The following is a 12452-nucleotide window of genomic DNA, read 5'->3' as shown; positions in this document are numbered from 1 at the left end:
TGGAAGAACAGCAGTTTTATCTTATTCACTAGAAGTTACAAGGAACAAAGGCCCTGGACAGTGAGTTCTGTTCCTTCCCTGGAGTGTCTCCTTATCTTCTAGGGTGAACTGTTTATCTCCTGCTCCACTTAAGGTGTTAGCTTTCTCTCACTTCCCTCCTTCCATCCCTCTCCTCCTGGAAGCAGTCAAGTGTTCTGGAACATCTTTCCGGGTTCCACAGCCACCTCGTCCAACATGAACACACAGACACTATATTAAATATGAAACTGTTGGCTGATGACTAGGTCTTCTTATTGGCTAGCTCTGTTCTAATTATTAACCCATTTCTATTAATCCATGTATTTCCACGTGGTCTTATCTTACTGGAGAATGTCTCACTCACGACTTCTCTTCCCTGGGATCACATGATGACTCCTCTCTGCCTACACTTCCCAGAATTCTCCTCATCTACTAGACCCACCCATCTTGCTGCCATATTGGCCGCAGTGTTTTATTCATCAACCAGTAAGAGAAACATATGTGCAGAAGACATCCCCATCAGTCAAGATGGCAGGCTTCCTTGACCTGGTCTCTCTGATTCCCAATGAATTGTCCATGAGTTCTCTTCTGAGTCTGTCTTCAAAATGAGTTCTCTTCTGAGTCTGTCTTCAAATTCTCTTTTAATAACAAAAAGAACGTGCAGAGAGGACTTTGTTTCCAAGTGATATAAAGAGAGTTATGGCTTACTGAAGTTCTTTAAACTTTCTAATGGGGGAATGTCCTTCTGTATGCTGTGAGTATACATTTCTCTTATTGGCTGATGAATAAGTCTGTTTTGGCCACTGGACAGACAGAATTTAGCCAAGTGGGAAATTGAAACAGGGATAGAGAAACGTAGTAGGTGTAGCCAGGCAGACACCATGTAGCTGCCGAGGAAGCAAGAGACCCGGGCATTGCAGGTCAGCCAAGATAATGTAGAGATACGTAGATTAATAGAAATGGGTTAATAATTAAGAGAGAGCTAGCCAATAAGAAGCCAGAGCTATATGCCCAACAGTTTATAATTAATATAAGCTTCTGTGTGTTTATTTGGGAGTAAACTGCTGCAGGACCAGGCAGGATAGAAAGTGCCATCTACATCTTTCTTTATAAATTCTACTCCCTAGACTTGGCTGCCTTCTGAGGAACTTGGGTAAAAAACTACATCCACAGGATGCTTCAGAGAGCCTACTAACATGGAGAGGCAGAATACAGAGGAAGCAGGCAGTTAGGAATATTGGCAGCTGCACATCTGGCTTCCAGAGGATGTGTTTGTGGACTGTGCTAGCCCTTCCAGATTTGGTGGAAATAAGAACCCTGACAGGGCCCAGCATTATTGATGTCTGAAGTATCTATTTTACATTTAAGGTGATATAGAGACAGAACACTTATATGTGTATATAATATAATCTTCCATTTGCCTAATAAATGCCTCTTACCATGTATTTCATTTTATTGTACACAGGTAGCTTTAAAATTCTAAGCTTTGGAATGCTGTTTTGGGCTATTCTAGCTATTAGATATTTGCGAATGAACTTCTGGGATGCTATTCCTTGCACTAGAAATATGCTAGAAAGGGAACATACTGGTACGAGGAAGCCACCAATGAGGCAGGGACTGGGTGGCCAGAGAAAAGTTCCTGGTGGTGGAGACTCTGGAATAGAATTGTGAAGAACTAATCAGAATAACCATTGGAGCATGTTGGGTGAAAATAAGACAGCCTTGTAGGGAGAATTGCAAGCACCCAGAACAGGTTGAGCTGTACAAAGAGTAAAAATGTGTGTGTGGAAAAAAGAAGGCGGGAAAAGTCTACCTACCAAGGTGGCAAGAAAGGACAATGGGGAAGACGTAGAACGGAGTGAATTCAAACAAGAAAGTGCTTTGATTTTGTTCCTTTCCCCCTCTGCATTTCTAAGGTAAAGAGGTGGGAGAGGGATTGTGTGTGTACCTTTGCAAGTACTGGGGGATCAATGTAGAGTGAGGAGCAATGCATTTACTTCACACAGAAGCTTTTACTAATACCAAAATGAGGTGAGTGGACCCCTGTGGCTGCTTGAAGTCACAGTATCCTGCCTAGGCAATGCCTACACGTGCTCACACACACACACACACACACACACACACACACACACACACACACAGGTACAGGCACACAAACGTACAAGCACACATACACCCACATTACAGCTGACCCAGAGTAGAGGTCTGTGCAACTCTTTTGGAATAAAATTTATTTTCAATCTTGTTTGTGTAAGGAGACAGAGAGAGAGGGGGAGAGGGAGAGAGGGAGAGGAGAGAGGGAGAGAGGGAGAGAGGGAGAGAGGGAGAGAGGGAGAGAGGGAGAGAGGGAGAGAGAGGAGAGAGAGAGAGAGAGAGAGAGAGAGAGAGAGAGAGAGAGAGAGAGAGAGAGAGAGAGCAAGCACGGGAGCATGTGCACACAGGTATCAGTGGTGACCAGAAAGGCGTTAGATCCCCTCATGCTCAACTTAGGTTGTTGTGAGCCACCTGATGTTGGTGGTAGGAACTGAACTCAGGTCCTCTGCTAGAGCAGCATGTGCTCTAAACTGCTGAGCTCTCTCTCCAGCACTACTTTCAAATATTCTTCTCAGTTAAATGTCTGGTTTCATAGTGAAGAAATAATTCAGAAAAGTGATTTAATTTACACAGACTTTATTGACCATTTAGAGTATTACTCATATAAACCAACTGGAACATCTTCATATATATATATATATATATATATATATATATATATATATATGAAGGCATATTTAGGATATGGAATGATTGATGTTGTTGTGGGTCAAGCTGTGGAATGGACATATTTCCCATCCTATGAAGTAGAAAAAGAATCAAACCGTGTTTATAGTTGAGCCAATAATGTCAAGCAAATGCTATGGACTAGAAAGAGTGACTACAATAATAGAAGTAAATTATAATAGATGTAAACTAACACCTATGAACTAATGTGCCTTCTTAGATTACTTTTATGCCATATGCCAGAGGGCCCTCAATAGAAAATCCTAGGTAAAAGGTTACTCTCTCAATGTTCCTTCCCCTCCTAAGTGGACCCGAATACACTGAAGTCACTGGTATTTTTATCCTTGCCTCTGTTCCGTATTCTACAGAGATTAGCTTGCCTTCAGCCTGACCATCCAGTAGGCGCAGGAGGTCTTTGACTTCCCGTTTTTCCCACACTACTCCACTCTGCCAGAAGGAATTTGAATTTTGTATTTCACTGACATAGCGCTCGATTTCAGCCTTGTGGACAAGACTGTTAAGCCCTTTCTTCTGCCCCAGGTAGAACAGTGTGCTTGGCTGCTTGGACCTGCACATGTGCTTGTATTGTCTCCTGAACGATCGATTTAGAGACGAGACGTACTTTTCTATGTGTTTGGAGTCTTGATCTAGCTCTTTGTGTTCTGGCCAGAATAGAAGGCAGGCCAAAAAATAGGGATCAGGATATGGATGACCGAGGCCCACGAGCTGCAAGACTTCTCGGAGCTTTGTTTTCAGTGTGTTAAATGGCAGGATGTAACTTGAACTGGGCTTTAAACAACTGAGAATAATGTTGGCCAAAATGAAATTCTGTGTCTCCTTTATCAGCCCCTTTGCCACTTGTTTAGTTAGAGCATGCCGTAACAAGAAGGCATAGTCTTTCACTATGTTTTCCATGTTGTTAGCCTCTTTGTGGTTTGGATTAAGATATTCGAGGAGTCCTGAAAATGTATCTGCTCTCCATGCCACTATGCGTCTCCTACAATTCTCCTCTTGTAGTAAGATGTTCTCTTTGCCCTGTAACAAATTGGTATCCAATCGGCAGAAAAGCCCTGCGTATTTCTTGAAAGACCTGCTGACTTTCTTAATTAGTGAGAGTTCTGTCATTTCTTTTGGCGTGTTCCTTGGTTTCAGAAGACCCATATAATCCAAAAAAAAATCAAAGCATCGCTTCAAATCTGACTGTAAATTCTGTAGGTGGGACGCAAATTTGCTGAGAACAGCACAATACTCATCTTTTGGATCTGTAGGGATGGCCCCCTTTCCAGATAAAAACTGCACCATAGCGTCTATCAATGTTTCATTTTCTTTATGGAAAGGGGTGTGAGCTGGAGAATCTGGATAGTGTCAAGACCTACTTCGATTTCACCAAAGAAGCCAGCTGTGTTGTATGTGTCATATCTTCTTTGGGACTTCTGTGGTGACCAGGCTTCCGTTTCATAGTCTTTACTATCAGTTTGCTGCTGAGACTCTTTGAATGCTTTGGCGGCCTTTTCAGCGATTTCTAGCAAATGTGTCAGATCATCCACACTAATAATTCTACAGTTCTCATTTTTGCCCAACCACTGTTTGATCTCACTTTTGTAAACTTGACCAAGTGTATCTGAAATGTAGGAATTCTTAGGAGCTTTTCTTTTGGCCAGATTTGCCCAGACCAGAGCAGTGCTAAAGTTCTTCTCTTTAATGTAGAAATGTCTTGCTAAAGCTTGACAAATGAATGCATTTTGTGGGAATCGAACACTTCCTGCAGTCAAGACGTTTACAGGGTCCTCATTGTGCAGTTCTTCAATTAACAGGGAAAACCGTGTATCTGTTTCTGCTCCATGTTCCTTGCGTTGTCTTATAAGCAGAAGAGTTTGCACGTCGTGCTTAAATTTGTCTTTTCCTATTCCAGAGTCATAGAATACATTCTCTTTTAGTATATTCAATGCGATTTGACACTTATCCATTCCGTAGCTCATTTCCAGTTCTTTTAAACAGTGGGTTGCAATTAGAGGGTGAATGATACGTATACCGTAATATCTCCCACATTCTAAAACTTCTGTTCTTATTACAAGTGTGGAATATGTTCCCATGTTGTCTTCTACACTTTCAGGTGTCTTCTTTTTACTTGTGTAAGTAAGTCCCAAAAATATTTCGCACTGTGAGACTGAAATGGTAGAATCTGTAACATAGGAGTTGAGCAAAGCCAGGTAGGAAATGAGCTGGGCTTTCCTGCTGTGAGTATCCAGGTCTTTCAGCGTATTTTTCACTACATTCTGTATGTAAGTTGGGTCAAAACTGCCTTTCAACATCATGAAGGAATAAAAATTTTCACAGTTCTTATGCTCCTTTTCAATTTCCTGTAGTTTGGCCTCAAAGGCTCTTTGTTCTTTGAGAGAAAGTTGGTATTTTAATGTAACACTATCTGCTAATTTTGCACTTGCATCTGGATTCTGAGACCTCATGCAGTTCAGGATTATTACTAATGTTTTCTCATATCTCAGACCCTGTTCTGTTATGAAGGAATTGATGTCATTCTTCAAAATTTGGGTGTTTTCTTGTTCTTCAAAATCATCCACAAGGAGAAGAACGGGGATGTAATCCTGGTGGCTGGTAGCCTTGTAGCTGATGAGCTTGCTTACTTGTTCTTTAATCTCTACAAAATCAGTTGCCTTGTTTTTCAATACAGCACATCGGAACTTCTTTTTTAGGTCCCAGAGAACATGCATAGCCAATGTAGTGCCTCCACAGCCTGGGTGATGGTACAGGTTGATGACTTTGGCAAATACTGGTTCAGGAGAGTCTGCACACTGTTGTATTAAAGTGGTAAGTTCTTCATAACCATCCCTTTTCACAAAAGCTGAAGAATAGTTCTCAGAAGAAAAGTAGAAGTTCCACCAGGATACTCTACCTCCTCGATAAAAGTGTTCTTCCCTCAATTTCTTAAATTTTAGGAATTCAGATTCATTTTTCTCTATGTCTGTGTCTTTACACTCATTTTCACAGAGGATTTCTAGTGCAGTCAGGGTATCTTCCTCCATTTTCTCCAGGATAACTGAGGAGGATCCACTGGAAGGCAAGAATCTTCTTGAAGACTGAATCACTGATTTCAGTTTAAGGATGGTATTGTTGACCTGTTGTATATTTAAAGTGGAAATGCTATGTTCTGCTAACTCCCCTTTGATTTCCAGTCTTACTTGTAGTATATCACTCCACCGCTGGTAGATTTGTGAGTTGACACAGATACACAGCATGTTGTCCATTCCATTGAAAACTTGATAGAAAGCACAGAAAGTCTCAATGAGTGGATCCTTTTGGTTTTCTACTGGAGAAAGTAAGAGAAACACCACCAAAACCTTTCCTTTTACCATGATATTTTTGTCTGTGAGAAATGAGATCAGTCCCCTAACCCCAGAAGCTCTATCTCTCTGCCATAAATGTGGCTCTAGAGGTTGACACGAGTCATTCTGCAAGTCTAATCTTCCATTGCAGAAGATCCAGCTAGGCTGCTCATAAAGTTTCAGAGTAGAAATTTTCTCTTCCATGGTAGTGTTTTCTTCATAGTGACTGGGTAGATGAAGGTTTGCTATTCGGCTTTCCCTGTAAGCTTTGGCCACTCCCTTGATCTGAGAGTAAGGATCAAAATCCAGCACAGCAAACAATTTAATTTCCTTTAGGAAATCTAAGTGCTCTGTTTGATTTGGTGCACAGTTATTTGTTACAAGAATGTACCAGTCATAGTAAGACTTATCCAGTGAGCTTTGGTGTCTGGTCAAAAGTTTAGCTAGCTTTAGTCCCTCACTCTCTTTCTTAGTTACCATCCTCTGTTCTTCAGCCTCTTTTCTAGATGCTATCCATGTCTTTAAGTTCTCTAGAAACTTTCTGAACTCTCTATCCCGTTGGTTGACATTGGCCAGGATATTCTTAGAGCTAGGCCCTTCTCTCACAAACAAAGAATTTTCTTGGCTTTTTTTCCATGTTTTATCTGTGTAACTTTGCATCATAACGTAGAAATACTTTTCTTTACATATAGAATGTTTGGGAATAACATCTACTTCGATGACAAATCTATCAGATTGTGTATTGTTCTGCAGTAGGACTTCCACAAACCGTGGTTCCCGAATACATGCCCTAGCTTCTTTGATGTCACTGTCTTCAAAATACTTTTTGATCATTTCATTGAAGTGGTTAATAAAGACATCTTTACTGGGTACTTTCACACCAACAATTTCTCCATGTGGTTTGTCCTTAATTCCAAAATGTATAGTGCCATTGGTGCGTGAGTTCATACAAGCCGATGCAAATCGGAAGGCCTCATTGCTAAATTTCATCTTAATGTCCTCTTCTGTGGCTGTTTTTGTGTTTGTGAGAGCTTTAAATTCATGTATTGGGTCTATAAGATTGAGTGGTCCTGTTTCAGCAACTTGTAGAATAGAATGTTCTATGTAACGTCTGTCATCATGGAAAGAATCAAAAAGATATGGCATGCAAGACATGTGTTGTGGTTTGGGTTTATTACCTTCCTTGTCTTTAGTTAATGCATCACTTAAGGCATTTTCTTTCAGAAGACTTGGTTCTTGTTCATTATTCTGTCCCATCTCTCTGAGATCATAACCATTGTTGGATGCAATTGATTTTTCTTCCTCATTTTGGGTCTTTTTTTGGTGTTCTTTTATCAAGAGTTTTTTATTTAATTGTCTGGAATCTTGATTGTCACCTTCAGGGGAATTATCCAACTTGTTATATGCATGTTTGATCAGAAGTGCTGGACCCCGTGGTAACCCCATTTCTCTAAGATCCTTTTCAGTTAATTCCTGAAGAACCATCCCTGTCACTTCTTCATTGAGTAGAATTTGAGCATACTTCTCATCAATGCTAAGATCTTCAGTGATCCATTTTTTTACATGTTCTTTGGTCCAGTCTTTGATCAATTTAGGTGGAGTTACTTGTTCATTCATGTCAAAGCTTCAAATTTGTTCCTTGAATAAAGTAATACAAGAATATTTTAGTATTATATTTTATTGTTGAAATCCCATAGCCAATTCCAACATTCTCCAAATTATTTATACATATATTATTATTTTTTTAAGAATAGCTTAAAACTGCTTGGTAGTCATTTCTAATTATTGTGCAAGTCACAGGCCATTGCAACTTGAATCTGAAGTTAGCAGTACTGCTAGCTATGTAACATCCCTTTTTGTCTTTGTTCCCTTTCTGTTTTAGACTTATCTGTGTAGAATCTGAGATGTTGTAATTTAAAACTAGAGTCTACAGTAACAGAATCACTTTTCATAGAACATTTTAGTTAATATATAGATATATGAATAGTCACAAAAATATCAACTTCAAATTGATCAGCAAATGGGACAATGACCTGAATAGGTCAGGGTAACTTTAAACATAAAGAGCAATGTGGAGGTTTCATAGTGCCTGCTCTCAAATTATACTTCAGAGCCAAGTGACATAAGCAATATGGGCTTAGCATGAGAACAAATTCACAAACCTTTGGAATACACCAGAGGATCCATAAATAAGTCCTACAGCCACAGTAATCTAAATTTCCACACAATTGTCAAAAGGACTTGTTGGAAAAAGACAACCTCACCAATAAACGCCTCTGAGAAAACTGAATATTCACACAAAGAAGGTGAGTATTTCTAACTCACAATATGCAATGCAAAAAGAATCAAAAACCTTAATGGAAGAACTGAAACTGACTGAGGAAAACATAGATAAGATATTGTAAGATTTAGGCATGTAGCAGATTTGACAGAAATGAAGGTGTTCTAAAGAGATACCCATGTCTCTCAATTTTACTATCAGACTATTGAAATACAGGACCCCAAAGAAATGGAGATTTCCCTTCAGGAATCTCATGCTGGGAGAAGGAAATGTCCTCAGCTTGAGAGACCTTGAAAGCAAGTTGCATAATTCAAAGAAATTGTCAGAGCACCTTACAGACTGAGACTCAAGCCCAGACAGTGATGGGTCAGTGGTGAGTGGGATCACACCTTGCCTGCTTACAGATGTAAATCCTTGGCCTTCTCTTGTAAATTTAACCTCACTTTAGGACCCTGATGCAAGATAATATGGCTACATTGAATGAATTTTATTTTTCTGCTTTTTACCTCTTTGTCTCTTCTAACTGGCTTATTAAGGACCTGACTTGGGGCACAGGCTGTGATACCCAAGTTTGATAAAGGGCATAAGCAAAAGTTTTCTCCGAAAGGACTCCAGTGGCACACAAAATAATCCTAATAATTTACAGATGGGATGATATGAAATTTAAAATCTCCTGCATAGTTAAGGAAACAAAAATCAGAGGAAAGGGACAGTTGTTAGCAACTATATATCAGACCTGGGATTGATATCCAGAATACATGAATACCTTTAAAAATACCAAAAGAAACAATCCAGTCAGTAAATGGGCCAATGAGCTGAATAGAGAATTTTCAAAAGAAGAAATTTGTGGCCAAAAAAAAAAAATGAAAAAGAATTGTCAACATCCTCAGGCACCAGGGGAATACAAATTGAAACTGCTTTGGTATTCAATCTCAACACATTTACACTGGCTATCACTGAGGAAACAAATGACTACAGATACTGGCCAGGGTGTGGGGAAAGAGGAACCCTTTTCTACTGCTGGGGGGGGGGATGAAAACTGGTATAGCCAATGTGGAAATCAGTTTATGAAGAAAGTAAAGACAGTTTCCATTCTAGCCCCCTAGGTGATCAGAGGACTCATCACACAGGTATCTTCACATGTTGTTTATTGTTGCACTATGACAATGGCTAAGAAATGAGGCCAGCCTAGATATACGTCCATAGGTGAACAGATAAGAAATGCGGTGCACATCTACAAATGTATTTTATTTAGTGGTAAAGAAAAAAATCATTGCATTTACAGGAAAGTGGATGGAACTGTTAGTGATGTAACCTAGGCTCAGAAAGACAAATTCCACATTTTCTCTCATATGAGGAACTTAGATTTTAATTTCTATGAGGTGTGTCTGTGTGCATGAGATTGTGTGTGTATGTGTGTGTGTGTTTGTTTTTCTGTATATGTCTGTGAGTGTGCATTTGTATGAAACTGGAAAGGGGAAGATAAGAGGGAAATGAGAGGAGAGCTAGGTAGATAACAAAACAGGGATGTTATAGAATTCATGGGATATGAAAGTCTAGAGAGGGCTAGCAGGGGTGTTGGGGACTGCTAGAACCTTGAACAAAATGGAGTCTGTCAACCGTTTCTTGGCCTTCTGCCTACGTGACTACGAGCACACATGCCCTTGAGACAAAGGAAAAGGCTAACCATAAAAGTTAAATTTACACAGGGCAGCCCACCTGCCTAGCCAGGGGATAGTACCCTTACAGAGTAATTGTCTTTGTTAACAAAAGATTAAAGTGTTCTGTTGAATACTTCCTACCCCTCCCTAATTCCTGCACCTGACTTACGCTGACAAGCATTTGTGGAATGCGACTGATGACTGATGGAAAATTGCAACTTTGTCTTTACCGTATTTGGTGTATATTTGAGTTGAGACTTGATTGACATGCTTGTACCACCCCCTGAGGTCCTTCCTCTATAAGTTCCAGCGCGCCCCAAAAAATAAAGGCTCTTGATCAGTGAACGTTGTCTTGAGCCTGATTACATTAACCTCTTGAAGTTCACTTTCCAGATCGGATCTGCTCGTGAAGGCCCACCAAATTAGTAGCGACCCTCATCACCTCACCCCCGCGGGTCGGGGGTCTGTCGCGTCTGCTGCGCGGCCTGTGTCCGAGAACGTGCGGAGGGTGTATAGAACAGCTGTATAGAACAAGCCCACCTTCGGCGTATAGATTATGGGCAGCCCCTTGTTCTGGTTGTACTTTCATCTAGCTTTTCGCCCACTGCCGTGTTTTGGCAGACTGGTCCTATTTATTGGGTACATTTGTCAGCCTCCCCTAAGAAGGTAGTGACCCCTTACTATGATCTCATTTTACAATTGTTGTGGAAGGCGCACAAGTTTAGCATTCAAATCTTTGGAAAGAGTCCTGATAAAATTATCCTTCCTTATGGTAAGGAGGAGGTGGAACATCTACAGATCTTCCATGATGGGTGGACCCTGTTTATTACATCTACAGGCGCTCAGTTTGATAACCAATATCCCAACAGCCCCTTGATGTCTTTTTTCAAAAAACACCCTGTGATCTTTCCCAAGATTTTAAAGGAGAACCCTCTAGTTGGAGCTCGCTCAGTCTTTACAGACGGCTCCTCCAAGGGTTTCGCGGTGGTGGTTTCTTCTCAAGTGCAGAAGAGGGTACCCATAGGGCAGATGTCAGCACAAGCCGCCGAGTTGTTTGCTTGCTTGATGGCTTTCCAAATGTTTGAGGGAGAGCCCTTTAATTTATATACTGATAGTGTTTATGTTGCCAACATTGTTAGACCTTTAGAAACTTCTCCATATGTTCTTCCAACCTCCCAGGTTCGTTCCTTATTAGTTCAGCTCCAACATCTTATTTGGCAGCGCATCCACCCTGCTTATGTGGGATTTATTCGTGCACATACTAACCTTCCAGGGCCCCTTGCCCAGGGCAATCAAATTGCTGACTCCTTGACCCGCCCTAGGGTCTTATTTACTCAGGAGCAGCTTGCCCACCAGCTCCATGAGCGGTATCATCTAAATGCCCGCTCCATTAAATTTCACACTGGATGCCCCTTATCCATAGCGACACAGATTACCTCTCAGTGCCCTGATTGTGCTCCTTATCATAATTCTCCCAATGAGGGGGTAAATCCCCGGGGCCTCAGGGCCAACCATCTCTGGCAAATGGATGTCACTCACCTGCCGCAGGCAGGGAAATTAAAATACATGCATGTTTCGGTGGATACATATTCTAAACTGATTTTTGCCTCTCTCCACTCAGGAGAGAAAATTAAAGATGTTATTTCTCATTGCCTGCAGGCCTTTGCCTACATGGGCGTACCCGATGCCCTAAAAACGGACAATGGCCCTGCCTATGCCAGCAATCGCTTTGCTGCCTTTTGCAGGGAACATCACATTGTCCATTCTTTTGGTATTCCTCACAACCCCACGGGACAGGCTATTGTGGAGCGCACCCATGCCACTCTCAAACAGTATTTTAAGAAAATAAAAAAGGGGGAGTATGTTACCTCCCCCAATATTCAGTTATCCACCATACTTTACATTTTAAATTTTTTGACCATAGACCATAATAATTTGTCTGCTATGGAGAGACATTGGAACAAACCCTCCCAGTCCTTGGGATGGGTCAGATGGAAGGACTTAATTACAGGAAAATGGCAGCCACCCACCCCCCTATTAGCTAGGGTCCGAGGGGCTGTTTGTGTTTTCCCTCCAGGAAGTGAGAAGCCTATTTGGGTCCCCGAACGGTGCATCAGGCATGTCGACCCCAATACTACTCCGGATACTAGGAATGCTCACCATGATAAAGATGATCCAACCATTGTTGAACACTCAGGTAAGGGAAATATGGGCGTTGGTGAGGATTCCCCCCATGTTGATGCCAGTTAGTCATTCCAGCTCCCTGTTCATCAAATTTTATAACACCAATAATACATTGGGAGCGGCTGCCGCCAATGAGATTAAAAAGTCAGAAACTAGACATTCTGAGTTTCCCCTCCTAAGCCTGATACCAGGGTCAGAAAGTAGGGG

The 12452-nt window shown here is 41.2% G+C and overlaps 1 pseudogene; it reads right to left on the bottom strand.

Annotated features, from left to right (window-relative positions):
* Window positions 1–2671: 2671 nt before the first annotated feature.
* LOC101838199 lies at window positions 2672–7752 on the bottom strand (annotated as a pseudogene).
* Window positions 7753–12452: the final 4700 nt, after the last annotated feature.

This window comes from Mesocricetus auratus, unplaced genomic scaffold (genome assembly GCF_017639785.1).
Source record: "Mesocricetus auratus isolate SY011 unplaced genomic scaffold, BCM_Maur_2.0 contig_5326_pilon_obj, whole genome shotgun sequence".
In the NCBI taxonomy this organism is placed as follows: Eukaryota; Metazoa; Chordata; class Mammalia; order Rodentia; family Cricetidae; genus Mesocricetus; species Mesocricetus auratus.
This window is presented reverse-complemented; position numbering and strand designations above follow the sequence as displayed.